Consider the following 20,050-nt stretch of genomic DNA (forward strand, 5'->3'; position numbering starts at 1 on the left):
ACTGTGGTCTGAGCCTAATGTTTAGAGAGAACCATTTGTCCATATGTGAGACGAACAGGGGAGCTTGCATTTCCGAACATACAGTAGGAAAGCATCAATTTCTTCATAGAACCTAGCAAGGTATGTGGAAATAAATCATAGTTGCCTACCCTCCTGCATTCTGCAGGAAACTCCCTGAAATAACAGCAATCTCCCTCTCTCCCTCATTAGTCTAGCAATCTCCCTCATTTCATCTTACCCACATTACACTGTTACACCATAGTTACCTCCCCTCCTGCATTCTGCAGGAGACTCCCTGACATAGCAGCAATCTCCCTCTTTCCCTAATTAGTCTAGCAATATCCCTGAAACTAGTTTTCAAAAGTAGGCAAGTATGAATTAAATAAGGAATAGCATGGAACAAATACATGAGTTTTCTAGGAGAAATCATGGTTCATCTTAGTAGTTTTCACTTAAAAAAAAACCTTAAAGAAATGACTACACCCTGGCTCTAAATCATTAAAGGTCTTGGATATCACTGGGAGATGCATTAAGTCTGGTTGGATTTTTTAAATTGGCAAAAGGATTGGTTTTGCTGTCTAAATGACTGCTCAGACAAAAGTGATGTGATGTGAGGATTTACTGCATTTTTTCACTTGATGAATACATATATATATATATCACTAGTTTAAGATGTGTATAATATTTACTCCTCACCTAGGTCAACAGAAGTCTTACAGTACAATTACCTACAGTATATGCAGTTCCTAACAGGTACATTCATGTACATTCTAACAGTGAAAAAAAAGTGGATAAGTGAGCCGGTGGACAAGTTGCTCATGGCAACCAATCAGCTTTGAAGTAATTACATGTAAAATGATATATATCAGCTGATAAAGGAGGAGGGAGCCCATTTTAAAAGAGTTGGGGTCCATGAATGCCTACACACACAGATCTCTCCAGGCTCAAAACATCCCTGGGTAGAACTAGTTAACTGGTAGTTCAAGGGGCATGACCATGGGTACTATTTTTTTTTTACAATGGTTCTGGGTGCTTGGTGTCCATATCTGCTCATGGTTCTGCCGATTTGTGTGGCCCACATTATCACATGCATGACAAACGGTGTATAGCCAATTTGTGTTATTGAGATTTTCTTTACATCACAAAAATTTACCAAAAGGTGTCCATGTTCTCTACATCCAATTTCTGGTCATCACCTTGACATAAAACCAACTGTGATCTAAGATCTACATCAACGTAAGTTCTAGTTCTTTTGATAAAGTGACATCTCTTCTCTTCTTACTGTAAGAGGTGACCCTGGGCCTTCTGAAGAACCCCGACATCTGAACAGGTTGCCAGAAACCTTGTTTTGTTTGCATAGGGCAAAATATATTTTTATATACATTAGCATCATGTGGCATGTAGCTGACATATTCAGCTTCCTGCAAATATAAGACAAGGAAGAATTTGTGAAGGCAGCAGGGAATGATTGTAGTGTTGCCAAGTGTCATTACAACCAGGAGAAGGTTGTTTAGAAGATCTACCGAACATGATCTCAGTTCATCTGCTGGACTGGGTTGAGTTTTTCGGTCAATGCTGTTGCCATCTCTGTTTCTCCTTTGGTTGATGCCTCTGGCCTCCTTAGTGTCACCAGCTGCCTCCAAACATTCAGAACAACTGTCCCATCTCTATTTCTAGCATGGAACAAGATACCGATGAAGAACACCAAGCTACATTAAGTTACGTCAAACAGACAACATGACCTTGATGCACAAAATTAAAATCCTCCTCTAGAACCAGCAGAAGAAGGACACTGGTGAAGGACTGGCTTACAGCAGCTGTCAGTTTTAGGATTTCTACAGTTCTTGGCTCTTACTTCGTGTCTCACCTGGTTCCAGTCATGCCAGACTAATGTTAACTTGATAATGCCTCGAAGTTATGTCTTACAGTAGCACAAATACTTTCCCTACCAGTAACACAAATTGTTATTCCTCTACCTTACTACATCGCTAGAGCCCAATGTGGACAGGGCCATCTTTCACTTCTATTTCATGGTATTCACCTGCATAATAATCCCATACATGTACAGTGTTCCATAATATGGGGGATATCCTATTACCCCCAATGTTGCTTTGACAAGATATTGTGATTCATGACCGATGGTCATTATTGCGGTATTCAAGTAGTGGATGTTTTTATCGGCCAAAAGAGACCTGCAATCGGTCAAAAACACAGGGTATAATGGGTAAGCCCCAATCCCATGTGTTATTAGAGGTCCCGGCTGCTGCTTATCGGGGATTCTGCTATGTGTGCCACACAAAGCATAATACCTGATAACAGCAGGTATCGGGCAGAAGTTATACCGGTATTAGGGTTAACAGGATAGCCCCACACCGACCTATTGGCAACGGTGAGTCATATAGTTACAGGAGCAGCGGGTCTGCACCAGAGTGGTGGGCAAAGGTGGACAGTGGCGGAGACAAGGCAGCCCAGGGGTGGGAGAAGCATGGAGTCCACAGATGTTAGACATCTTTATTTTCAAATTGCAATTTATAAATTGAGTTTGAACACATCCCAGCCAATTCTTGTTCTCTGCACATGTTACATCTGCGGAAAAAAGCCCCTAGACTTGTATAGAGTAAACCAAAACAACCAAGTTAGGCGCTCGTTGGTTGTTCCTTTGGGATCTATGTACTGAAGAACCATGCAACCAGCTCCAGTCAACATGGCCTGTAATATGACAGTTAGGAGCTGATTGGCTGGTAGTTTATCTCCATCCACTTTCACTCTCCCCAAGGCTTAGTAATTAGATCCCAGTGCTAGATAATTGGCAGAAGCTGATTAATTGCTTTGGGCACTTTATCTAGTGCCAGAGCTTGGTACATCTCTCCCTATTCATCAAAACCACGACTAACATTACAAAGGTAGTGGCTAATTCAAAGAGTCCGCATTGTGGATGGATCTAGCAATTTGTAAGAAACTGCATACACAACATTGAGCAAGCGCCAGAGTGGTAGGGTTCTAAGCCACATCGGAACTAACTGCTGAGTGGGTGCAACTGGGCATCAATGGGGAGTTAACATATAGGATAAGGGTTGGGTAGGGTTCTACAGAGTCATTGGCCACTCAGAGATGAGCATATGCAGTGAATGAACAGTTCTTTTGGACCAAGGATGCTAACTGTTGCAAATAGTCAGCTTATAGGGATGATGCGAAGTTCACAGGATGGATTAAACCCTGGAAACCTGTCAGACAGCAAGGAGACTGGTGCTAGGATCCCGACATAAGTGGAGATGCCGATTCTGGAATACGGACAGTCGTCATCCCGGTCACAAGTATTCCGTAGCACTGCCCGTCTCTTGACCGCTGCTCTCACATTCTAAATCCCATTATCCATCCATCAGCCGTAACATTATAACCACTTGCAGGTAAACCGAATAACTCTGATTGACTGCTACGGCAGCAATTGCACACGCATGTAGGCCATATATCAGGGTACGATTGGCTGATTCCACAATCTGATCCATTCCATTGATCAGCAGCCATCAATGGTCCATTGGGGAATTGGGGCAGGAAAATTCCACATACATGATTTGCCAATCCTGATAAATTTTTGTGGATATCATGTAAGATAACCCCAGTTCCCTGACACCAGCATTGGGGAATTGAGAATATGCTACAACCCAATGCTAATGTATGGAGCATATTAGTTCTTGTAGTTGATGTGGACTGAGAAACGGGCACATGGAAGGATCACATCTCGCCCGCTCTAGCAGGCACAATCAGTGCATGCCCAGCCAGCAGCAAGGCCATGTAGCAGCCTAGGGCCTGAGAAGAGGTAGCTGTCCCGGGGCAGAGCTGGAGAGCGGGGTGTGTGCACCCCTGTGGGTCCCTTCAGTGTAAGGCAATGTTGTGCAGGGAAGGTGGCTGCCTGCTCCCATGCTGCTGCTGGAAATGATTATTTGTGTGACTTAGCAGCAGTAGGGAGGAGGCTGGGGAGATCCAGGCAGCCAATCACTGGGCTGCATACACTCAGCCCAACACATCAGCTGCTTCTGAGACTCACTTTAAGATAGTGCCTTATTCATGCATGTGCTTATTGCTGGCATACTGTTGCTGATAGGTGTGTATTAATGTTGCTTCATCTTCATACAGCATTTTTTGAATCATACTGCTATATAGTATATTACTTCCTATTGCTGCAAGTGACATCAGCAAATTTAATGACAAGGAAGTCTGCATTGTTGTTATAATCAGTTACACAATACAGAAGTAAACAAAAACAAGAAAACAATGTCTAAAGGCCTACAAATACTACTGCGAAGTATCACATGTCAACCACCTCACATGCGATACCCCGCCGGGGTGCCACCGTGCTCCCAGACGGCAGGATCGCATAATATGCACTGTATGCGTCCCTTTTGCATACAGTGGGCCTTATTCAATGTGGCTGGTGAGGGGGTTGGTACTTGTGTAATATCTGGGCGCCCGATTTTCTCATTGTATTGCATCGCATCGCATGCAATATAGTGGCATACAATTCATGCGATGCGATTTTTCATTGTAAAGACCTGATTTTTAATTGTAGTCACCCATGGGTGATTTCATACCCCACTATCCAACTACGCATGGAGTTGATTTTATATAGTGTGGCGAGCGCAGCGCGCCTGAAATGTGGCGAGCGCAGCGAGCCCCGCGCGGGGCCGCGGATTACTTTACATGTATTCTGCATCCCCTCGCGGGGCTCACTGTGCTCGCCACGCTTCGGGCTCGGTGGCTCGCTGCGCTCGCCACACTATATAAAATCAACTCCATGCGTAGTTGGATAGTGGGGGTATGAAATCACCCATGGGTGACAATTAAAAATCGGGTCTTTACAATGAAAAATCGCATCGCATGAATTGTATGCCACTATATTGCATGCGATGCGATGCAATACAATGAGAAAATCAGGCGCCCAGATATTACACAAGTACCAACCCCCTCACCAGCCACATTGAATAAGGCCCACTGTATGCAAAAGGGACGCATACAGTGCATATTATGCGATCCTGCCGTCTGGGAGCACGGTGGCACCCCGGCGGGGTATCGCATGTGAGGTGGTTGACATGTGATACTTCGCAGTAGTATTTGTAGGCCTTTAGACATTGTTTTCTTGTTTTTGTTTACTTCTGTATTGTGTAACTGATTATAACAATAATGCAGACTTCCTTGTCATTAAATGTGCTGATGTCACTTACAGCAATAGGAAGTAATATACTATATAGCAGTATGATTCAAAAAATGCTGTATGAAGATGAAGCAACATTAATACACACCTATCAGCAACAGTATGCCAGTAATAAGCACATGCATGAATAAGGCACTATCTTGAGTCTCAGAAGCAGCTGATGTGTTGGGCTGAGTGTATGCAGCCCAGTGATTGGCTGCCTGGATCGCCCCAGCCTCCTCCCTACTGCTGCTAAGTCACACAAATAATCATTTCCAGCAGCAGCATGGGAGCAGGCAGCCACCTTCCCTGCACATTGCCTTACACTGAAGGGACCCACAGGGGTGCACACACCCCGCTCTCCAGCTCTACCCCGGGACAGCTACCTCTTCTCAGGCCCTAGGCTGCTACATGGCCTTGCTGCTGGCTGGGCATGCACTGATTGCGCCTGCTAGAGCGGGCGAGATGTGACGCAGGCCACAGCAGCGACTGCTGTACGTCGGAATACTCCCTAGTGCCCCCACACTGGTGTCTGTAGCTGGCCTGTGCCTTCTCGCTGCAGCCTGAGAATACCAGGCAGAGGGTTGCAGCCTGGTGTCTTCTTAATTGGATCATTCATTGCAGCCCAGGATATCGCCAGTGAGTACATATGAATGGGTAGCCTTTGATGTGCTGTCAGTGTGCTCAGTGCTGGATGGGTGTATTTATTGCTACTGTATATTATTGCATACAATGAATATATATGGGTTCTGCAGCCAGTGTGTACGTGCAGGCTAGGGCTGCTGAGAGGTGGTCAGGGCTATCACTGATGTGCAGAGCAATATACATGCATACTGTATACTGTGCTGCTGCTGCTGACCCTGGCTGACAGCTCCTGAGTACTGTGTGTTATTAATGTATCCGGAGTCTGTTACTATGTATAGAGATACCAGTCATTGTCACAGAGGGAGGGGGCTGTGTTTGTACTCTGGGTAGTAGAAGAATTCCTCCAGAAATATGAATGTATATCTCTAGGACCCTGCTTTCATTGCTAGTGGTTCATGTGGGTGGAGGGATACAGAAGGAGGCTGGTTTTGTTTCTTTGTTATGATCTTGTTTTCCTTTAAACTGAGATTTCTACTCTTAGCTGGGATCTCATTGGATGCTAGCAGTGACAGGCTGTTAGTGGCTGGCAGGTAGACAGGTGTCTGTATTACCTGCTGCACTTACAGATAACTCCCAGGAGCTGTATAAGATTGGTAGTGGCTGCCAGGTGTCTGTATTTCCTGCTGGCATCCCTGGTGCATGGCACTTACAGGTAACTCCTAGGACAGTGATGGCTATCCTTGACACTCCAGCTGTGGTTGAACTACACATCCCAGCATGCCCTGCATCAGCTTTAGCATGGCCAAATAGTAAAACTGTATCAGGGCATGCTGGGATGTGTAGTTCAACAACAGCTGGAATGTCAAGGTTAGCCATCATTGTCCTAGGAACTGTATAAGGCTGTTAGTGGCTGGCAGGTAGGCTGGTGTCTGTATTACCTGCTGCCACCTGATGCATGGCAGTTACAGGTAACAGGAGCTGTATAAGGCTGTCAGGTGTCTGTATTACCTGCTAACCCCACTTCTGTAACTGCCATACACCTAAGTCCCAGGAGCTATATAAGGTTGTTATTGGCTAACTGTCAGGTGTCTGTATTACCTGCAGCCCACCAACCCCTCCCCTTGGTGTATGGCAGTTACAGGTAACTCCCCAGAGCTGTATAAAGTTGTTATTGGCTAACTGGCAGGCAGGTAGGTGTCTGTATTACCCGCAGCCCATCAACCCCTCCCCTTGGTGTATGGCAGTTACAACTAGCTCAGGAGCTGTATAGGTGACAGGTATTCTACATACCTGTACTTTCCTTCTATACCCCACTCACTGTTGTGTAAGTTCCAAAACAAGGCTTGAATTGTATATGTCGGTGTGATTGCATGACATGTATTTGGTAAGATGCTGGTGACAAGTATATTTAGAGTTTGTATATCTGTCATCTAGTAGATTTGTGCTTTTATAACTTTTTACTATTACAGTAGTCAGGGTTTTAATTGTAACTGTTTCGGTGTTTTCTTTTTTTTTGTGCTTTTTTCACCTAGCGTGTATTTATAAAATCCAAGTTCAGGTCCCCATAACTGCACGCTTGGAATATTCTATTTGTCAGGGCTGGAAAAGCTGTCACACATCCAGAGTTTAACAAATGGGGTGTTCTATTGGGTGAGGACATCAATGATAGGTTGTTTTGTGTGTAATTGTGCACGATGGGCAGGATTGGCTGGCAGATATGTTGGCATATTTTAGTTCACCAACAGTTGGAGAATGGGGTGTTTATTGTTTTCATCTCTCCATATTGTTCCTATTGGGCTGTTAGAATAGTTTGATGTAGGGTGAGAATAATTAAACGGCACTACTTCTGTTTTGTTGCCTTTTCCGTTCCACGGTCGGATCTTGTTCTGATGTAAATTAAACTTCCATTCACTTTAAAATATTTATTTTTTGAGTTCAACGCATTTTACTTGATTCTGCTTTAGTTGATGGTATATTGTTGTACAGCACTGTTGTCATGGGGGATATATATATATATATATATATATATATATATATATATATATATATATATATATATGAGAGAGATCAATGCATTTAAGCCTGCAGCCCCCTTCACGGGACCCCACTTTTCTGCAGGTCCTAACACTATCGCTGAAAATGGCTACAATGCACATAGCTATCACATCAATGTTTGATTCCAGGCATGCTATCTGGTCTGAAGCTCACAGCACACTGTGCTTTTATAGGTGAGCAGCTACCAACACACCTGTCACTAATCATCTAGGGAAATGGTTAACATAAGCTATGGAATCTTAGTTAAAACATGGTGCATGAGAGAATGTGACCACAATAAGACTAATTTAAAAAATTAATCTAATAAACAATATATACACTTAACATCAGCACTCACCTTTCCTAGTTTTGGGGTGCCCTATGGCTTGTGACCACATTGTTTAAACAGACATTGTAGCGGCTCTGCACACACTAAATTAACTGATAATAAGTAGTGGAGATTTGGTTCATGAATTGATCAATGCATTTAAGCCTGCAGCCCCCTTCACGGGACCCCACTTTTCTGCAGGTCCTAACACTATCGCTGAAAATGGCTACAAGCGAGGTTTCGGTCTATTTAATCAACCTTTTTCAAGGTGAGCTTGAAAAAGGTCGATTAAATAGACCAAAACGTCGCTTGACATTACTGTCTCCTGGCTTCGTTATCTGACCAAGTCCTGTGAGTGCCCCCACTACCCCCTTGGCTATTACCGTGTCCCTTGACACTGGAGAGGCACCCAGGCACCTTCTGGATTGTATTCACCCCCGGAGTGCCGATCTACACATCGAGATATATATATATATATATATATATATATATATATATATATATATATATATATATATATTAAAAATTGTTATGGGTTTATAAGGGTGCTTCGGGTCACTTGCAAGGGTGCCCTGGCTTGGTGGTCCAGGACCAATTAAAAAATGTTTATAGTCAATGTAAGAGGCAAAAACCAGTGCTGGTGGCGGGTATGGATCATTGGATCATTGTATAGACAACAACTAGGTCGACACACATGAAGGTTGACAGGGTCATTGGTCGACATATGCATTATGTCGATATGGGGAAGATCAACAGGTTTTCACTTTTTTTTTTTTTTTTAGGTACTCTTTACCTAGCACGGCGCCCACGATCTTGATCGTGGGCATCGTGAGGTAAAAAATCACGTCGGTCGCGTCGTATGCGGGCTAAAGATGCCCGGACGCGACGCGACCGACGCGATGTCCACGATTTCCCATTGAAAACCATGTTAAACATGGACATCACGTCGGTCGCGTCGCGGCCGGCCATAAATGTGCACACAATGGCCGCGACGCGATGCCCACGATTTGCCATAGGAATCAATGTTAAAAGGCCCGATGGACACGATTTTCATGTTAAATGGCTGAATGGAGCCGATTTTACCATAGGAAACAATGTTAAATGGGCCTTAGAGCCCAAATAGTTACCCTGAACTCTGAAATGGCCCCCCCAATTGTTTACGCCACCCCACGATCAACGTCAACCCGAAGCGTGGCGAGCCCGCGAGGGGCGGCGGTACGCGTCCTCCGACCTTTTCATATCCCCACTATCCACGTCGGCGTGGAGTTGAGAATAGAATAGTGTGGCGAGCGCAGCGAGCCACCGAGCCCGAAGCGTGGCGAGCGCACGCGGATACCTTCACAGGTAATTGCGTCCCTTCACGGGCTTCACAGGTGTCCGCGTCGCCATGGACACCTGTGAAGCCCGCGAGGGGACGCGTATAGCTGTGAAGGTATCCGCGTCCCCTCGCGGGGCTCGCTGTGCTCGCCACGCTTCGGGCTCGGTGGCTCGCTGCGCTCGCCACACTATTCTATTCTCAACTCCACGCCGACGTGGATAGTGGGGGTATGAAAAGGTCGGAGGACGCGTACCGCCGCCCCTCGCGGGCTCGCTGCGCTCGCCACGCTTCGGGTTCACGTTGATCGTGGGGTGGCGTAAACAATTGGGGGGGCCATTTCAGAGTTCAGGGTAACTATTTGGGCTCTAAGGCCCATTTAACATTGTTTCCTATGGCCACATCGGGTCCATTGAGGCATTTAACAGTAAAATCGCGTCGGTCGGGCCATTTAACATTGATTGCTATGGGAAATCGGGTGCATCGCGTCGCGGGCATCGCGGGTACATTTATGGCCGGCCGCGACGCGCCCGCGTGATTTCCATGTTTAACATGGGTTTCAATGGGAAATCGCGGGCATCGCGTCGGTCGCGTCGCGGCCAGACATAAATGTACCCGCGATGCCCGCGATGGGCGCCGTGATAGGTAAAGAGTACCTTTTTTTTTACCCAAATGTCGACCTGGATACGTAAAAAGTGCACCACGTCCCCTCACATGGCTTTCTGAACTTGCCATGCTTCGGGCACACTTTTATTATCACATCATGCCCTAGTGGATGGTAGGGCATGAAATACTGCCTGTTGGCACATGTCATCTCGAAAAAAAAAAAAAAGTGAAAAACCCCACGTGGACCTAACTGCTGACCTAACCCCATGTCGACCTTTATGCATGTCAACCTAGTAGTGTCGATGTAATGCTTTTCGACCTTGTGACCGTATCCCCTGGTGGCTTCCAATCATAAAATATAAGAAGTAGCAGAAGTGAGTCTTGTCTTCCATCACAGTGTCATTATGCAACTTTTGGCATATGGGTGCAAAATTCGGGTACTCTAGAGCAAGGGTGGCCAAACCTGTCCTCAAGATCTACCAAAAGATCATGTGTGTCAGGCAACCTGTGGATCTATAGAATGTGCTGGTTTGGAATGAATGCAGCATGTTTGAAAATGTGACAGTTAGTAATGACTACACCTGTGCATCAGCTAGGTGATCTGGGGAATGTGACAGTTAGTAATGACTAGAGACAGGATTATATGCACCATAAAAAGCTTGAAATATGCATGAAAAATACTTAAAATATGCATGAAAAGTGTTAAAATATGCTACATACAAATGATAAAAAAAGTAATTTTTAACTTATTTATTTAAAAATCAGCATAAAATTAGTTGCAAATAAACCTCAAAAATAGTCCCACAGCATCTGCAGGTGTCTAGTGCTGTACACAGGATTTTTTTTTTCTTCCTGGCTGCTACAGCAGACTGCAGCATCCAAAGCTCTTCTTGCATCAACTACACGGACCCTCGTCTCCAGCGCCGATTCATCAAATGTCAGCATAGCGTATGAGGGCGGCGCAGTGGAAGGCTTCCTCCCTGCGCCGCATACTCACTGTGACATGGCATTTCCTCCACGCCGCGTGATGTCAAAACCGTTCTGCCCACCTCCTCTGCTGCAGAAGTCTGTCTCTTGGTGTAAAGTCCCAGGCCAGGGGTAGGAAAAGGTTCAGGAGCTTCCATTATAAACATGGATTGGCAGCCTAGAGCAGTGTCAGACATAGCGTACATCCAAGGTTCCCCACACTGCGCACATATTGCCCCAGCCTGCACACTCTACCACTACCTGGCCAGCAGCAGCAGGGTAAAGCAGTGCTGTGACTCACGCGTGGAAAGGGGGCAGGGCCTAAAATATGCACCATCACTAGATTTTAGGTAAAATATGCAATAAGCAGTGAGAATGGGCAAAATATGCAAATGCAAATGCATATAATCCTGTCTCTAGTAATGACTACAGCTGTGTCCCAGCTAGGGCAGGGAAGGGGAACCTTCGGCCCTCCAGCTGTCGGTGAACCACGAATCCCAGCATGCCCTGCAACAGTTTTAGAATGGCCACATAGCAAAAATGTAGCAGGGCATGCTGGGATGTGTAGTTCAACAACAGCTGGAGGGACGAAGCTTCCCCATCCCTGAGATAGGGGATATGGAGAATGTGACAGTTAGTAATGACTACACCTGTGCACCAGCTAGGTGATCTGGGGAATGTGACAGCAATGACTGCAGCTGTGCACCAGCTAGGATGAGATGCGCACCTCCCATCGCACAGCTCAAAAAGTATGTGCTGCACATACTCTTTGTACTAGGTTGCACGTATGTGTTGCGATCTAGTACAATTATTGTATGCAATTTGGATTTCACCAGGAGAGCTAAATAAGATTTGGCACCATTTTTTGCATGTGTTAAATAGGATGGCATTTATCCCATGTAACCCAGGGAACTACAGGCAGGGGGCCAGGAGACTTGAAAAAATCCTATTCAAAAACTGGGTGGCCACGGATTGGCTAAGAGAGCTCTCACTGCCAATCAGTGGCCATCCAGTTTTTTTAATAGGACTTTTTAAAATTCTCCTGCTGCATGCAACTATCCCGGATCCTGCTCTCCGGTCTCTGCTGGCCGCACCCATGATCTGCCGCGGATGGCTGCTCATAAAATGTATCTTATGTGCAGACCTCCGATCCGATGCGCAGTGGACTGTGCATCGGATCAAATCGGATGTCATACACTAAGCAATTTGGGCCAATTTCACCGGCACTTCAAGCCGCCCATACACGAAGCGATGTTCGGGTGTGATGCGTGCTCCCGTGCACAGCACATAAAGTATGGGCGGCACTTACTTTTTGTACTAGATTGCATAGTGCTGTAGCACAGAGCTCTGTGTATGGGCACTTAATAAATGGGATAAAATAAGTTTGAGGCTGCCGCTCCCACTGAGCTGTCCAATATGAGTCCTGCTGGGGAGTGGGCCTGTTGTATGTCTGGTTTGAGGACAGTCAATGTGAGCTTCGCCTGACCGTACATAAAGTAACGGTACTCTTTACCTAGAAGGGCGCCCATCGCGGGCATCGCATGCACTAAAAAATCGCATGCGATGCGACCGACGCGATGCCCGCGATTTCCCATAGGGAACAATGTTAATCTCCCAATTGACCCGATTTTCCATAGGAAACAATGTTAAATGGCCCACAGAGGCCAAATAGGCACCCTGAAGTGTGAAATGGCCCCCACAATTGTTAACGCCACCCCACGATCAACGTCAACCCGAAGCGTGGTGAGCGGCGGCGGTACGCGTCCTACAACCTTTTCATACCCCCACTATCCACGTCGGCGTGGAGTTGAGAATAGAAAGTGTGGCGAGCGCAGCGAGCCACCGAGCCCGAAGCGTGGCGAGGGGACGCGGACACCTTCACAGGTATACGCGTCCCCTCGCGGGCTTCACAGCTGTCCGTGTCCCCTCGCGGGGCACGCTGCGCTCGCCACGCTTCGGGCTCGGTGGCTCGCTGCGCTCGCCACACTTTCTATTCTCAACTCCACGCCGACGTGGATAGTGGGGGTATGAAAAGGTTGTAGGATGCGTACCGCCGCCCCTCGCCACGCTTCGGGTTCACGTTGATCGTGGGGTGCCGGTAACAATTGTGGGGGCCATTTCACATGTCAGGGTGCCTATTTGGCCTCTGTGGGCCATTTAACATTGTTTCCTATGGAAAATCGGGTCAATTGAGACATAGAACAGGAAAATCGGGTCAATTGGGACATTTAACATTGTTCTCTATGGGAAATCGCGGGCATCGCGTCGGTCGCATCGCATGCGATTTTTTGGTCGCATGCGATGCGACCGACGCGATTTTTTTTTACTAACGATGCCCACGATCAAAATCGTGGGCGCCCTTCTAGGTCAAGAGTACCAAAGTAACTTGTGTGTGTGTCCCCTTTGACACACATGGCTACAAAATATGCATCTCTTATTTTATTTATTTACAGTTTTTTTATGTAGCGCAGCAGATTCCGTTGCGCTTTACAATTGTAGACAGTGATAAAACAAACTGGGTAACAACAGAGAGACTTGGAGGTAAGAAGGCCCTGCTGCAAGCTTACAATCTATTAACCTACTGTAAATGCTCTTTAATAGCCAGTTCCTGGTGTCAGACAGACTGTCTTTATCATAAACTACACCCCATCCCAAAAATATATTCACTCGTGGTTCAATGGGACCACAGACCTCTTGCATGCATCAGGCAACCTTTCTACTAGCTGCTACTACACTTGTGGATTGTCAGGCAAGTACTGTAATGTACTGTTCATTCTAGCACCCTGCACCTTTCAAAACCCGTGCAGTTCATTTTTCCTGCCTCGGGTGTCGGTCTCTGCTGTGGTGCCTCTAGCACAGTGTGGTCTGTACACCAGTGCTGAAAAACAGACCAGTCTGTGCTAGAAGCACGATAGCAGAGAGCGACACAGCAGGCAGGAAAAATGAACTGCATGGGTCTTGATGCAGGGTGCTAGATTTAACACTAGTAATGTAATGTAGTGTTACTCTGCCAGCGAGAGCGATCCTGAGCCCGTAGATTGGGGTGCACAACATTGGGGGACCCGCTATTAATTGTGTACACCAAACCTCCCAGGTAAGTAAGGTTTTGGGATGGAGGAACTAGTACTAGGAAGTGATGTATCACAGCGTGGAGAGAGATCAAGTGCTAACCAATGAGTTACTAGCTATCATTTTAACGGCTGTGTTTGAAAAATGACCAAAGCTGATTGGTTGGAACTTACTTTTCCCAAGCTTTGAAACATATACTTCCATTATGATGCTACATAAAGGGAGAAAATCAGGACCCTCCCATAAGTATGTATGTAGCGGGTTCTGGTGCTGTGTTTCCACCATCCTTATTGGTTGCTACTTCCTGCCTAGCACCATTGGTCCAGGCAAACTGAGGATGGCATCAGAAGCAGCAGGAGGAGTTTCCAGGATGGTAAATAAACCCCATTGTATTGTATACGGGACAGAAGTTTTAGTGAACAATAAATAATTTCCTGACCGTAAAAGTAAAGATGTGTCATATTATCTGCCCGGCCTGGTAAAGGGGCTTTTCCTGGACCGGAAAGGATGAGGTTACCCAATATGGGTGGGAGTCTGAAGGGAACTATGCCAAGATCTTGTTTACAGGGAAGCTGCTGTTGTGTTTTGTGCTGCCTCTGTAGCTGTGTACAGACTCACAGCAATCAGCATTACAGACATGTAGGCTATTGTACGGCGAGCCCTGGAGCGGGTTGGCGATGGAGTGTGGATGGAATTTGTTTCTCTGGGAGACCGTACATGGCAACAAAATATGTCCTCCTGTATATTTCTAGCTCTGTACTTCCCTGTTTCAGTATATATTGATATTGACTGTAATGCTTGACCAAGCTCCCAGAAACCATTTCTTAATCAAAGCCTATTGGCTCTCTTCCGGACCCTTCTCTGGGCCAGATGTATCAAGAGAGTGATAAACAACCAGCCAATCAGCTCCTACCTGTCATTTTTCAAACCCCGTCTGTAACATGACAGGTAGGAGCTGATTGGCTGGCTGTTTATCATTCTCCATTTTATCACTTTTTGAAGCTTGATACATCTGGCCCTCTATGTCAATGCACACTGACTCATCCTCTTTGTCATCCATTATAGATTGTAAGCTCTCATGTCTAAGGTCCTCTTCCCTCATGTATTGTTCCATCCCTTCCCAGAATGCTCTGCAACACTTTTAACATGGACCAAGTAGAAAATCTATGTTAGGAGCTGATTGGCTGTTGCTTTATCACTTCATCAAGCTTAATATGTCTGCCCCTAAAGGTGCTAGGGACTATGTCATAGCATATTAGCCCGACACATACAATCTAGATCGTGGGCACCGTGCTAGGAAATAAGTACCAATGTTTCTATAAAGGATGAGGTTCTCCACAAATGCACTTTGTGGCAAGCCCCGCGGTTTTGTTGGCCACACTCTCCGCTTCCACCTCACTGAAAAGAACCAGCAAGGTGGAAACGGTGAGTGAAGGGGACTGGGTTGAATACTGAGGTCGATCTTTCGGAACCGCTTGCCAGCATAGCTTGCTTTTAAGGGCATTGAATATACCCCTACCCCTGCCAGCAGTTTGCAGTGTTTCGGAGACTCTGTGGCTTTAAATAAAGTATCATTTTAAACCAGCCAGTTTTTTCTGCAGTATTTTCCTTTTAAATCTGACTTTTGTTTTTGTAAAAGACTAATTGCAATTTAAGGTTAATAACAGGCACGATGTTCTCGATTGAATAAACCTTTCATCCGATCCCCTCCTCGTCTGCCTTCTACGTCCTGTAATTGACGGCCAATTTGAATGATGCAAATGGCACAGAATGGGCTGAGGATCTTGTGACACCGCTGTCATGTTATTCAGAGACTAATCTTGAGCGTTTCTCCGCAGTACAGTGAGCATCCCAACCCCACACTGGACGTTCCCTCTCTTGTTACTACTGCTGCTTGTTTATGGCACACGGCAGCATGCAAACACGGGAATATAGAAAGAAATCCTATTGTACTGGAATTTTCTGTGATACGGTCACTTTGAGGTGGCTGCAGAACCCGAACTAGGATCTGGGGGAGGTGATACAACTATACAGTACAGTATGTGTCAGTAGATCAAATATATTTACGCTGCGGCTGAGACTGATCTTTTGTACTTTATAACTTATCCCTTATACAGAGATAAGGGCCTGATTCAGACCTATTCGCTAGGTTGCATGTAATCGTAGCCTAGCGAACAGGTAAATGCCGAATGCTCCCCACCCCCACCGATCGAATCCCCTCTCTAATATGTGAGGGGTACGTCCCTGTACGTTAACACATCCCCTCGCATCGTATAATTTTTCACCCGTTCGTCCGTTTAGACTGACTTTTATTATGGCCGCAGATCACTGAATTTGGCAGGCGATGGCGTCATGTGACATCAGGTACCAGTCCCAAGCATGCATAGACATGCCTGCATCTGCAGGGGTATGGGCAGAGATTTTACGGGCATGTCTATAAAATGCTGGGCGTTCCCCCTGCACGCCCCTCCTGGAGCCAGCGGCACAGCGAGTGTGGAACTCGTCAACTTGCGACACATTCTGGTCTGTATCTTGAGATGGTGACCGATGGTACCTTTTTTGAGTAATCCCCTTCAGTGCTGGAAATAAAAGAAGTGGTGTACTGTTGTATTAAAATGACTACGCTCTGAACATAGAGTGCAATCCATCAGGGACACTTAGGCCCAAAAAGTGATAAACAGCCAGCACAATCATCTCCTACCTGTCATGTCACAGGCTGGGTTTGAAAAATGACAGGAAGGAGCTGATTGGCTGGCTGTTTATCATGCTCCATTTTATCACCTTGAGCATCTTTCTTTTTTTTTTTTTATTTAAACTTAAAGGCTCATACATACGGGACGATGTAGGCTAGGTTGAAATGTTCCATCTTAACATTACAGGTGGTGGAACTCTGCTCCACCCTGTTCCTCAATACTTTACTCCTGCCCAGGTCCTTGTTGGGTAAAACCCTGCTAGTTATCTTGGGTTTTATTCCATTGCTCCATATATCTCCAACCTCATCTCCTCCATTCATACACCCTCCCGCCCTCTACGGTCGGCTGACGACTGACGTCTCTCCTCCACCCTGATCACTGCTTCCCATGCTAGAGTACAGGACTTTGCTCCTGCTGCACTCCTTCAGTGGAACGTCCTCCCTCGATCCAGTAGACTCTCCCTGACCTTGCAAAGCTTCAAACATGCACTGAAAACTCATCTATTCATCAAAGCGTACCCTTCCGCCGCATAACCTAGTTCCATGCTGATTTTAGTTGTGGTAGTAATGTAAACCACTTGTTAAGCACCAAAAAAAATAATAATATTGGGATATCTAATGTCAAATTAACCGAGCATTTGTAATTCCGTACATAAGTAATAAATAGAAAAAAAAAATCGATTTTTAATAAAATAATTGACAGACAGTCGATGTGGCAGACATAGTTATTTCTATATACTCTCTTTAAATACATCTTTTGAGACGGGTGGTGGACACACCTGGCTTAACTGACATGGCAGTTACCTGCCAGTTACCCAGCTTTAAAAAAAAAAAAAAAAGGCTTAGTGTGTAGTGTCTATATTCGGACCTTCCACTGACCTAAAAATCACATAGTGCGTAGCTTCCTCTAGCCTTCCTACATATATATATGGGTGCATTGTTGCCAGGCAGATGTATAAGACGGTCTCACAATAACTCATTTTGGGCACATTTTGTAGCAACGTTACCACTTATTTTACATAACGTTTGTGTGCGTGTAATAATTCCTGTGTAATAAATGGTCGTATATAAAACTGTGGTTGCCGTAGTTACCTGCCAGTTACTCAGTGTACCTGTAACATGAGTGTAAATCCGCAAACGTGTTCTAACACAAGCGCGTTGCTTACAGCACCGGATTGTAGGATATTCTAGGACAGATGATCGTGTTCCTGGCATTTATGGAGTATGCCGGGATCCGACCTAAAGGACTAGGTAACAAAGGTAAATCTGCTGCCAAAAGTACATTTGTGCTTGTTTATATAAGAAGCTGAGCTGTCATACCCTCCAGGTAGGTAACTAATGAGTTAGGTTCTTGGGTACTCTTTACCTAGAACGGCGCCCATCGCGGTGATCGCGACATCGCGGGCAGCACATAAACGGCCGCGACGCGATGCCCGCGATCACCGCGATTTTCCCATAGGGAACAATGTTAAAAAGCCTAATTGACCGCGATTTTGCATTCAATGCCTCAATGCCCGCGATTTTCCCATAGGAATCAATGTTAAATGGGCTACAGAGCCCAAATAGCCCCAATTAACCCTTAAATGTCCCCCCAATTTTTGTACGCCACCCCACGATCCACGCCAACCCGAAGCGTGGCGAGCCCGCGAGGGGCGGCGGTACGCGTCCTCCGACCTTTTCATGCCCTACTATCCACGTCGGCGTGGAGTTGAGAATAGAATAGTGTGGCGAGCGCAGCGAGCCACCGAGCCCGAAGCGTGGCGAGCGCAGCGGATACCTTCACAGTTATACGCGTCCCCTCGCGGACTTCACAGGTGTCCGTGGCGACGCAGACACCTGTGAAGCCCGCGAAGGGACGCGTTTACCTGTGAAGGTATCCGCGTCCCCTCGCGGGGCTCGCTGCGCTCGTCACGCTTCGGGCTCGGTGGCTCGCTGAGCTCGCCACACTATTCTATTCTCAACTCCACGCCGACGTGGATAGTAGGGCATGAAAAGGTCGGAGGACGCGTACCGCCGCCCCTCGCGGGCTCGCTGCGCTCGCCACGCTTCGGGTTGGCGTGGATCGTGGGGTGGCGTACAAAAATTGGGGGGACATTTAAGGGTTAATTGGGGCTATTTGGGCTCTGTAGCCCATTTAACATTGATTCCTATGGGAAAATCGCGGGCATTGAGGCATTTTACAGTAAAATCGCGGTCAATCAGGCTTTTTAACATTGTTCCCTATGGGAAAATCGCGGTAATCGCGGGTACCCGATTTTGATGTACCCGCGATTTACCCGCGATGCCCGCGATTACCGCGATTTTTTACCCCCGACGCCCGCGATTCTGATCGCGGGCGCCGTTCTAGGTAAAGAGTACCTACAGAAGTACCGACATTTCAAGTACCTCTAAAATGGTTTTTAATCTTTAAAAATTAAAATTGTAAACAATAAAACTTGTGAAGTTTATATTTTTTACAATTTTAATTTTTAAAGATTAAAAACCATTTTAGAGGTACTTGAAATGTCTATGGGCAGTATTCAATGAGAAAAATTTGCCGTGGTTTATGGCGAGTTTGTGCTATTTTCGCGTTGGAAGGAGCATTTTGCTCTCCAAAAGTGAACCACCCTATTCAATGTGATATTTTCGCCGTCTTTTTAAGTGATTTTCGCCGTGTCTCTCCGTGTAGCAATTCTCCATCTTTTCATGGAGAACTGGAATGTGAACTTTTAAACTAAAAGGTTTTTTTTTTAATTTTGGTGTAAAAAAAAAATCAGGATTTTTTTTCTGTGAAGGGGCATGTTATTTTTATTCATGTGCTTATAGCACATGAATATATATTTAATAAAAAAAAAAAAAAAAAAAAATATATATATATATATATATATATATATATATATATATATATATATATATTTTTACACAGAGCAGCCAGCAGGGGGCCGGAGCTCTCGAGCCGCTCATTAGATATTCATATATTCACTGCACCCGATCGTTACATATACACGATCGGGTGCAGTGAATACTGGGTCCCCCGCTGGCTATAGGGGGGGGGGGGGGGCAGCTTGGGTCCCCTTCCTCCCCTCCACATATATTCTGGGGCAGCCAGGGAGACTTTAATCTCCCTGGCTGCCACCGTCCCCCGGCTCCCTGCCAGCTCCCTGCCGCGGACGAGCTCGTCCGCTGCAGGGGTTAAGACTTGCCGCGAGTGGCGGCGAGTCTTAACCACATTGAATAGTGGGAGCAGGAGTGGCAGCGAGCCCTCCGGAACAGGGCGAGTGCATGGCG

The 20,050-nt window shown here is 46.0% G+C and overlaps 1 protein-coding gene across 4 annotated transcripts in view; it reads left to right on the forward strand.

The window, feature by feature from the left end:
- LPIN1 (lipin 1) overlaps positions 1 to 20,050 on the forward strand; it is a 107,991-nt gene that overhangs the window by 16,288 nt on the left and 71,653 nt on the right. The window contains exon 1 of one of the 4 annotated variants that reach the window (XM_083178560.1): positions 5,465 to 5,827. The exons of 2 other annotated variants lie outside the window; for them this stretch is intronic. The gene's annotated coding sequence lies outside the window, so the exon portion shown is untranslated. Of the gene's footprint in view, positions 1 to 5,464; positions 5,828 to 7,079; positions 7,098 to 20,050 lie in introns of those variants that run through there. One more of the 4 variants, XM_083178561.1, reaches the window with a different exon arrangement.

Source organism: Crinia signifera, chromosome 3 (assembly GCF_055691185.1).
Source record: "Crinia signifera chromosome 3, ASM5569118v1, whole genome shotgun sequence".
NCBI classification, from domain to species: Eukaryota; Metazoa; Chordata; class Amphibia; order Anura; family Myobatrachidae; genus Crinia; species Crinia signifera.